The sequence below is a fragment of the Leuresthes tenuis genome, unplaced genomic scaffold (assembly GCF_036924035.1).
Source record: "Leuresthes tenuis unplaced genomic scaffold, fLeuTen1.0.hap1 SCAF_23, whole genome shotgun sequence".
Classification (NCBI taxonomy): domain Eukaryota; kingdom Metazoa; phylum Chordata; class Actinopteri; order Atheriniformes; family Atherinopsidae; genus Leuresthes; species Leuresthes tenuis.
Window position 1 is genome coordinate 18,592,149 of NW_027325377.1, and position 9,244 is coordinate 18,601,392.

The following is a 9,244-nucleotide window of genomic DNA, read 5'->3' on the forward strand; positions in this document are numbered from 1 at the left end:
ATAAACACAGCTTATCATGACCCTATTTTTCATTCTTTTATTTATTCTTTTGTGGAATTAACTAGGACATTGGTGTTGGCATCTCTGACTTTTTTATTTTTAGGTTAGGACACAAGTTGCAGTCTGAGACGGGAATCTGGACATTCTTTATCCATCTTAAAGATACGAAGATGATTGAAGGCTTGTGTGTGCTATGACTCACAGTGTTATTGGGCGTTTCACTGTTAAAAACAAATCTAAAGGGTTATCTTCCCGGGAAATGAAATATGTCCGATATCATACTTATCTTCTCCCATCCTCTCTACAGCAAGCTTCTCGGCCTGGGATAAAATTCCAACAGAACATCCCTTCTTGTGTCTGGCTCTGCTCGTTTCTGTATACCTCTCATTTTTCTTATCATTTCAGTATAGAGTATAGTTGAGAAGGTTGCACTACTCACTGTCCTGTGGAATTTTTTTTATTCAAATGATGTATGCACATATATACCTTTGTCCATGGCTACCTTTCATTGCTGCTCGTGAGTTGATGAGGAACTCCCAGTTTTGATCAGATGGTTTACTCATGCATCTCAAGGGTGACAAATACTTGAAAAGTATAAAACATGAGACAGCCTCATTTCAAGCCTGGTAAACAAAGCAGAGTACATGTCAGAGATTACCCGACAGGGTACACTGACACTTTGGTGAAACGCGATACAGCAGTCTGCGTCACATACAGACTGTGGCTTATTGTCCTCACACTGCACACATGCTGTACACTGCATATATATTTAATTGGCAGATACTTGGATGTATATTTAAACAGTGAGAAGTTCTTGATGGTAACTTTCACATCACAGCAGTCAAAGCAGTTTAACAATGCATCACTCAGCATGTCTTCAAATCATGAGATGGGATTCTCACTTTCTTCCTGCTCACACACTACGGGGTAAAAACCAGAGCTGTTCCATCCTCTTTCAAAACAGCTAGAGATTCACATTTATTATACATGGTATATGTGGTTAAGTGGAAAGAATCGGCCACAGCAACTTGGGCACATTTTGCTCTTATGCTAGTCAATTTCAGAGGGGAGCCAATTACTGCGTCTCTCCTTCAGAGCTGGGCCAAAATAAGCTAAATTCCTTCATCTTCCCCTGAGGATGGACAAGGAGCAGTCAGAAAAAAATGTCCACTCCTTAGTTTCCCATTCGGTTAGCCTTACAGGCACTCCCTGGAATCACACATTCCCTGCATTCATTACCTGTTAATGACTCCATTCCTTGGAGACCACACAGAGAGAGGACAGTGAGGCGAAACAGAAAAGAGTGGAGGGGAGGTAAAAGAAGTATAGTTGGAGGAAAGGTGCTGAGGTGCATCATCATGGAAGATGAATGTGTCCCAGGAGCAGGTGATTTCCAGACTGGAACAGTGAACATTGGAGACATTGAAACATCTGACACGGCTGATTACCCCATGTCGGGCTAGCGGCTGAGGATCTCCAGAGCAGCCTGGCTCTGAAAAGTGAACTGCCCACACACCTGCCCTGACCTTCACTTTGAGTGGGAGACACAGTGAGCTTAGATTAGCTTTATGCTTTGAATCAGAATATTTCAAGATAGCTTACAGACTGAATTTGAAACTTTTTTCTCTCAATTTGCTAGCCATGCCCTATATAGAAAATATCAATCAATCTGTAGTTGCTTTTTACTTCAACTGGTTTCTTTTTCACCATATCTGCTAAATAGCTTGCCATCTGCAGGTCAGTTCTTCTCTGAAAAGCTGCCACTATGATGACTAATAGTCCACTCTGGAAGGATACCAGAGCTATTAGGTCTGTAGACTGTCATATAAACCCAAAAAATGTTATCTTGTCCAGCTTTATGGGCATTCTTTGTGTCACGCTTGAAGATATGCACCACAAACCCTGCTTTAGAGTCCTTGCAGCTGCCAATATGCATCAAGCAACCTCTACCCCATACTGCTGCACCTCGACTGGACCTTGTTCCACCTCAACATCTGTTCTACAGGGCTACCCCTCTCAAAGAGAGAGAATAAAACACTGAGGTACATTCCCTGACTGATCTTCCACCACTGCATATATCTTTCTACAACTGTGCTCCAAAACTCGGAAAACCATATACAAAACTTCTAAAATGTACAGTTTTATTGAGGATTTTTGATTAAACTGCTTTTAGTCACGATATGACATTTGCACTGTTCCAACCGTTTTTCCTATGACTTTAGAGGATTCACTTTGGCCCAGAAGAACACTGTGAAGCAACTATTAATTCTGTCTCCAGACATCCCTTAGGTCAGACTGAAGTTCGAGTTTATTAAGTCAACCATTTAGACCTGATGGACTTCTCTTAAACATACAGGGGATATGCTGGCGCCTTAAAACCCCAATTACCAAGTTAACTTGCAAATTGCTTATCAGTCTGCCTGATATGCATTCAAAACATTGCTCATTGCTAACATATTGATTCAAAATGCATCTTTGTTACCGCCTGATGTAGGTTATCCCTTATAATATGTGGATTCACAAAACAATCTCTTGATCAGTGCATCTTTACCCGAATCCCCCAATTACCTGAAAACTGCTCTTTTTCTTTTTCCAAACATTTCTCTCTCCAAAGAGCATCTTACTGAATTCCTAGTAATACCACTCATATGTAAGCAACTATTTTTTACTAATAGAATTAACTTGATTTGAAGAACTGTCATGGGTTTTGTGTTTTACGCTTTAATACAAAGCCTCCAGAACTGGATTTGTAAACGTGTTAGCGCGTGTAATGAAAGAGCTCCAGCCAAAAACCTGCCTCAACGTCTAAATCCATGATTAAGATATTTACATTAGTGGTTATGGCTCATTTAGATGTGATTGGAAAAGAAAAAAAGGAGTATTAACCTCTAAAAGAAATCAAGATATCATGGTTGTCTGTGCTTCAACAGAGCTGCTTATCAAAAATCTTCATTTTGACTGGAATCAAGCATTCAAACTACAACTAAAAAGGAGTTTTCCATGTGAATGAAAATCATTCTGACAAACTTCAAAGTTACTCAGCATATGGTGTCCCTCTACAGAATATCAGGGACCACTGCCAGAAACACATATCATAAAACCCCACGAAGATTATACAAAGGATGAATTTTCAAACTTTTTAATCAACAAAATTATTTCTGCGATTTGAACAAACACTCTTTGAGTTTTTTCAACATTTTTACAATTATGCTCAATCATGAAAATTTCCGCTTTTCTCCTAAACTTAATTGAGATTTGCACAACAGAAGCACTGCAAGAGCTTCTTCCACAAACACAGGCAGATTGTCCTCCTCAATGCTTTTAGCAGGGACATGATTGAAGCGGTAAACAAACATGTATTTGTATCATATCTCAAGTTTAATAATGCATCGCACTCACTGTAGAATAGAATGCTCAATCACAGAGTTGTCATCTCTTTTCTCCCTGCACATCGCACCAAATAGTCTCTTTAGCAGAGCAAATATGCTAAGGTTTTGAATGTTGTGATGCGTTTATACATCAAAAAGTCCCCTCGAGATTAAAACTTTGACTTCTGACTCCTCTCCCTTGATGCTCATATTATTACCGCATCACTACTTGTACACATTTTTAATGCAACCTTTACCTCAGGCAAAATCCCTTCAACACGAGAGATTGTTCGGTTGCTTTTATCGCGTAAAGGTGGTGACACAGGTGACCTTTTACAATGATTGACCCGTCTCTAAGCTGTCCTGACTGTCCACAATCCTACAGTCACTAATCATGAAATAAACAGACCTCAGTATACAACAGAACATTTTCCACCACTGGCTCCTCCGGCCAGAGAATCATACTTTTACTGGCCTCTTGTATAATTTGACTAGCCCGAGGGGGTACAAAGTAGAACCTAAAGCTATTAAATCATTAATTATATCCCATGATGAATACAGAATTTTCCACATGAATATGAATTAGCCAACCAGTAAAAAAAAAAAAACTAATCTTGGCTGTACAAGCTCAAATTTCTATTGTAATACCAATATTCAATTACTTAAGTTAGATAAACTGAGTTTATTGTACATGGTATCTCTGATAAAGCTCAAACTGCACTGGTGGACGTTTACAAAACAAGTGGATAATATTCCAATCACCCAAAAAAGTAAGATTGTTTTTTCATGGTCAGAGAACTGACCGTGAAATCCACAGTCCTACTTATAATTTTAATGGTGATTTAACTGCTACAGTCAAGCATTATGGGTGGCCGAGTATTCAGTGAGACAGCAGATTGTCTGCAGCAGGTAAGCTGGTCCTGTCTGTCAACTAGAGGACATCATGTTACCTGCAGATATATCTTCATGGCTTTGTCATCTAAACTGTTTCTAATCTAATCTTCAGTGAGCTCAGAGCTCATCATGACACTTGATCCCAGGTGAGATTGGCTGCAAAGTTTCTCATACAAACACTGAACTGGAGAAGACAAAATGTCCAAATTTCCAATATGTGCATTTAAGAAATATTACCTTTTTAAACATTGCGTCACATAAATCTGATTTCTCCTTTCTTTTCTGTTTTTTTCATCATCGAAATGTTCTCCCTTTGACTCAAATGACTGAGCCTAATCTTCTTGAATAGACAGATTTGTGTGAGTCAGGATGAAAGCTGTCTGGTTTGATTAAAAGTCGAAACATTATTGTATGAAACTGATCGTAGAATTATGTGAAGGTCGTGGGGGATTGAGCAGTTCTGGTCAAAATTTTAATTAAAGTTGAAGCTTGTGATCTTTCTTTTATTTTTGTTGAGGTTTCAGTGTTACAAAAAAGCAAATTAGTAAAGTACATGTTTGACCGGCCTTTGTGATCAGCACTTTGTAACTTGTGCCCTGTCAAGTGCTTTTAAGTGTTTTTTTTTTTTATATTTTAACCACTCCAGTGTTGGATCATTATCGCACACTGCTCTTCTAGGGCTTATCACTGTTGTTAAATCCATTCTTCCTTTCTCTTTTAACAAGTTAAATTTTCGAAGTGTACTGCTTCGTGATCGACCCTGGAAAGCTGTTCTTGTTCTTAAATTATTCACCCTTTATTCTCCAAATATGCATTCGCTCATTGCCTCATGAGTCCAGACGAGTCCATCACTTCTTCATTTTCTGATGCTGGATTTTACAGTATTGATGTGTGAACATCATATTGGTTTATTCCTTTAAATGCCATTCCTTAACCTTATTACTTTTTTGTTACCATATTTCCTGACATTTCTGTATTAGTTATTTTAATTTTAAAGCTGCTACACAGCTGCTTCGAAGAGCCCATGACTGCTGACTATCTGAAAAGTTAGTGTTCTTAAGTCTTTTGAAAATGGTATATTCTTTCTTATGATGATTCTTATGAAGCCTACTCACATTCCTATTTATTTTTTTAGACATCCATGAGATTATACATATGTTTCTCAGTCCTTAGAATGCATGCAGATTTTTCCCTGCAAAGCTGTAGGAGTCCTGTTCAGTGTGGCTGGAGTTTTTTTAATTTTTATCCCTGCCAGCAGATATGCAGTCATTACAAATGATAATTCTGACTGCGTTGTGGGCTAAAAGCTGTACCAGCTGTGTTTTTCTATAAGAGCCAAAACGAAACACGCACATTCTAATTTACTCTCCACTCCACAGAAAATATGAGCCCCTTGCTCACAATTAGTGTTAAATAGTGTTATTATTAGTGTTAAATAGTTAAAGCTCATCCACTCACAGGGCTGAATTATTGCATTGGATTTAATGTATCATCAAATGAGGGTGTATACAGAGCAAAATGACCTTTTCTTTTGGGGGGATCAGGTTGACTCACACCCTTGTTCCTTTCAGCAACAGATAAGAGGGGTGTTCGCTGGGACATGATGAAAGGATTGTATCTGTTCTGGTAGAGGTCCGCTGGGTGACTCTGGGAGGCATATGAGCGTTTACTCTGACATTGTCCGACTACCTTTCTTTCTTTGTGTTTCCTGCACACACAGCCTGACAAACACAATGTGTTCCCGAGAATGTGCTCCACGGAGAGGAAGCGTATCTTTTAATCACCTGTGGACACGGTAAGAAAAAAAAAAAAAACAAGATACTCTGCACATCTGTTGTAAAACTGTGACAATCTCTAGACTGGAAAGCTTGCCCCTGGCTGTCTTTCTGTCCACTGTCATTCACTAAGCTCAAATCTCAGAGGACACTCTTTTCTGCCACAGGGTCTCCATGTCCCCAGCTGATAAACTCTGACTGCTTTCTTTGTGAGCTATCTCTCAGAAATTACTCTCAAGTCTGACCAACATTTTTCACATTTTCAAAGTTTACTTTTGAAACTGGAGCGTCATTTGTTTCTTTGACTTATGATCCCCAACAAAATGGTGGCCTTTGAGACAGGCCAATCTCAACTCCTTGGAGGTTAGGATCGATTAATAAATAAAAAAACAAATGAAAAACAATATTCCCTAATAAGTAATGCTATGCAACAAATCATGTGTTCAAATCAAATTACATGCTTTTTCATTCATACATTTATAACTGGATACGTCACCCAATCTAGTCCACTAAAAGCATAAGAGTTTAAGATGATGGATGATGTTTATACACGATATGAATTTTTTTTTAAAAATGTTAACATGAACAACAAGAGTTGTGTTTTATGAGTAGAACATCTGTTTCTTTCTTTCTTTCTTGTAACTTTCCAAAATCCCTTTGGAAATCTTTTCAAGACAGAATTTAACTGAAAATTTTGGGTTATGAATAAACGAATACGTTAAACTATGTACAATAACTTGATTATTAAGGTCAAGCTATTTACTCACAGATTTAGATTCCTAAATAACTGGCCTATGTTTTTATGAGTGAGTTAAGTTGTGGTAGGAAAGCTGTGAAATGTGTAAGAAGTTAAGAAGCCTCTGTCATTTTGATTTGCATTTAGCCTGCCTTCGGGCTACTGTTACTGGAGGAGAAGTCGTACCTTTATTCTTTCAAGTTACTTTCTTTTCACCCTTCTTGGAGATGTGATTTGGTTTTCTGAGGGAAGAAATCAAAATGAAAGTGTTCTCTCTAAAAGTGCACCTCGATTCCGCCACAGGCAGCAAAAGGCACACCCGAACCCACCTTATCTTTGACAAACCTGGAAACATCTTGGCCTCCATGACAGCCTGAAGCACGAGACTTGCCCTGGAGGCTTCGGCATTGAAGACTCAATTAGAGATGAAAGAGCTCAAGTCAGACAGGAGAAATCAGTCTAAATATAAAATCTCATTAACAACAGATATGATAGTAAGGGCATAGGCTCTCTACCAGTAATTATTCACAGATAAATCATGGGATTTCATCCAAAAGTCATTTTAAACAGTGGTACTTAGTCTCATTTATAACTTTAACGTTGCTGCTCTGATGCAGATCGGTATGTTTTGGACATTTTTCACTATTTTAGGAGAATGATTGTCATTCACACGCTTTCCGGGAAAGTGCCCATGTGAGCTTGCTCTCACATGTGAAAGTAGATGTCAACAGATAGGATTTTTGACAGGGTTTTGCTCATTCCATTTATCATTTTATAATTCTCTCAATGGAATGATAAATCTTTCATAAAGGTGCACAGTGTGCGTCACCATGCGGTGCAGCTACATTAAAGTAATCAAACTTCCTTGACACGACTTCAGTGAAAACCAATGTCTATTACTGAAGGCAGAGCACATTTTTTATTCCCTTTTCAGACCTTTCCATCAGAGGATCTACATTACCGCATGAAGAAGCCAAGGTGAAACAGAGAGAGGACAAAAAAATTACATCTCACATTCTTACCCCTCACTTTACCTTGATTTCCAGGAATCTGTTTAACCAATATGCAATTACTATCATTTAAACAGCTAAACTTGCTAAAGTAATTAGATGGTGTTTGCCATAAGCAATATTTTGTACACAAGATAACAGCTCTCATTTTCAAATGCTAATGCTTATTAATTAGCTTTGCCCCAGTGGGTAATTTCTATTCAGCTCCAACCTACTGTACAGGCAGCTTTTTTGTTTTCTCTTCATTTATTGGAGCTGATTAAAAACAAAAGAAATAATTAATTAAATCAATCAATCATGTAAAGGCTAATACATGCATAACAAATGGCAAGGGGACCGTTTTAATGTCAAAAATCAAAGATTCAAGGATACACAGGTACACAGGTATAAACGACAGCAGCTGTGGATGTAATTGTTTCTTTGACAAACTACAATGGCACAAGCACCTTGTTTCCCAGATTTTAGGATGGGGGTTGTAATGCTTGGTTTTCAGCAGGGAACGGCAGCTCAAGCACTTTATCCCAAAAAATCTCGCTGTAATCACTTACCCACACAAACCTGTTGATTGTGTTGTTGCAAAACAAGTGAAAGAAAATGGCTTTTGTGTGCTTTGGGAATTAAGGTAAACCTCATTCGCCCTCCAGGCAGCCATGAGTTAGAAGAGAGACTCTGGTGTAATTTAAGTTTAATGTGTGTTTGCGCTTCTAATCTTCTCAGCCACTGAAAAGCATGATAAACCCTGAGACTGCTCGCTGTAAAGTAAGCAGATGCCACTTCTGCCCCACTCTTTTGTCCCATTACTTCAGACTGGACATCCACTACTTAGTCCATTTGTATGGCAGATGAAGCCAGTATTCTACCCTCACAAACAAATGCAATACCTATTGAGAGAATTAGAGGCATGCCAGCTAAATGCATCTACTTTTCTCCTTGAATAAAGGGGTGGTATAAGTGACATTTCTCTGTAAGAAAACTAAGATGAGATACATTTCTTATGTGCAGCTTGTGGAACTTAAAGAGTAGTTTATGAATGTCCAGACGTGGCCTGCAAGACTGATTCAAGCTTGTGGTAATATCGTTAGAGAGAGACAATTCACTTTTTGGCAGCACAAAAATGTATTGCTGAGCTTCCAAAAATTAGATGACTTTTGTGCATTGAAAGTAGTGTAGATATCATTGACTGCAAAGGGACCTGGTGGGCCATCTGTTAGTTTCTTTAAATAAAAAAGGAAGAAACAGTAGCCCAAAAAGTTGATCAGAAGTGCCTTTGCTAGTAATACTAAAAAGACGTGAGGTTTTTATCATTCGTGGCCACATAATGTGAACACAGATTGCAAAGAAGCGTCTGTGGATAAGCTGCAAGACTAAAAACCAACACTGAATGACCGGGTTTTCATATTCTCAGGCACAGGTGCGAGCCGACACGATTCCTTAGCACGCTTGTGAAAAGCCAAGGTTCAC